General features: G+C 32.5%; 1 protein-coding gene across 2 annotated transcripts in view; it reads left to right on the top strand.

The window, feature by feature from the left end:
• The first annotated feature begins 601 nt into the window (after positions 1–601).
• The window catches only part of LOC106471543 (Golgi SNAP receptor complex member 2-like), a 5906-nt gene continuing 4936 nt past the window's right edge, over positions 602–1571 (top strand). The window contains exon 1 of one of the 2 annotated variants that reach the window (XM_013932142.2): positions 602–755. The gene's annotated coding sequence lies outside the window, so the exon portion shown is untranslated. Of the gene's footprint in view, positions 856–1571 lie in introns of both variants that reach the window. The other variant, XM_013932143.2, reaches the window with a different exon arrangement.

The raw sequence follows: 1571 nt of genomic DNA, 5'->3' as shown, positions 1-1571 counted from the left end.
TTTCGCAGAGACAGTGACGTCATCCGCCATGCAGAGCGCCGTTCGCATGAAACACCAAGAACACGAGACCTTCGTTTCATCCTATCTGTTTAAAAATAACCAAACAACTGCTCCCTGTTCAAGTAATACACGAGCAACACCGGATAAGGACGACTAATTAATTGTATTTTATAAGCTTGCGTCCTTTATAAGTCTGCTACAATATGTCTTGTATATACTGCCTAAATTCATTTAGTCTTTTTCATTTGGGTGGCTCAGCGGTAAGACTTACAACGCTAAAAATTGGATTTTGATACCCGTGGTGAGAAAAGCATAGATAGCCTATTATGTAGCTTTGTACTTTACAACAAACAAATAAACGTTTTTAATTGGCATAGTTCTATAAGGTCCAATCTATTGAACAACGTTGTAAAAAAAATGGATGTACTGTAACACAAACTTTTATTTTAACAAATTTCGTTGATCCGTACTATTTCAGATTTGTAAGACGATCTTATTGAACCTATGCACATTTATAATTATATAAATGTAGATTTTAAAATTTTAATCGAGATATTTAAACCATTTAACAATATTTAATAATATTAATCCGCTAGATCGCGCTACATGTTGAAAAACTAAGGAAAAGAACAATCAATGACGTGTACTAGTGTGTAAAAAGGTTTTGTAGTAACAACAAATAATTTAGATGGTATTTAAGTAATAAGGAAGCAAGTGGGGACATCGGACTTCAAGGTGTATCAATATCCGAGCAGGTATAATAGTAATAATGAGTATCAGTTATCATACTAGTAGACATAGATAGACATGTGTTATACTAATGGTACTAATACGAACGTAGATCTATACAGTACAGTGAGTATATTACTGCTACTAATACTAGTGTTAGTGCCTATACTTATAGCATAGTAAAACTAAAAAGTTGTACTATAGTTTATACCAAATGAAGTTTGGATTTGTTATTTTATATTAGAACTTAAATTTAAGCTGTCCCCAAATTCATGCTTTAACGTGAGATATTCTTGTAATTGATATATATATATTACCTGAAGTACATAATAAAAATAATATATTGAACTTGAATTTTGTGTTGAGTGTAACCTTAAGGCATAGGCTAACTTTAAAATGTTGAGTCGGGCAGTCAGTTTTTAAACTTAAGATTAACTTTGACTCTAAACTTAGCTTTGTGGCACGTCTTGCATCATTCACACTCACAGTGGTCAGAAATGTAATTCAAACGCCCATGTCAGCTCTGCCAGTAACACTGGTTAGATTAGCCTAGATATTAGGCAAGGTTATCTCTCTCTTTTCTTTGTTTTTTTCAATTTGACAACATTGTATAACAGAAAGTGTCAAATTGTGAAAAAGAGTGCTTAGCCCGATGTTTGGGCTGTGGGTTGATGAACTGTGACTAGTCTAATGTTAACAATGAAGAAGGGTGCTATAATTTAATCACTTTTATTTTTGACAGTAAACATGATGTTGGTTAATTAAAATGTATGTTCAGTGGTTTCACAGACTGTGTCTATGTGTGTGTGTGTGTGTATATATATATATATATATATATATAG

Source organism: Limulus polyphemus, unplaced genomic scaffold (genome assembly GCF_000517525.1).
Source record: "Limulus polyphemus unplaced genomic scaffold, Limulus_polyphemus-2.1.2 Scaffold4688, whole genome shotgun sequence".
In the NCBI taxonomy this organism is placed as follows: domain Eukaryota; kingdom Metazoa; phylum Arthropoda; class Merostomata; order Xiphosura; family Limulidae; genus Limulus; species Limulus polyphemus.
The sequence above is the reverse complement of the archived record's forward strand: the minus strand, read 5'-3'. Positions and strand labels throughout refer to the sequence as shown.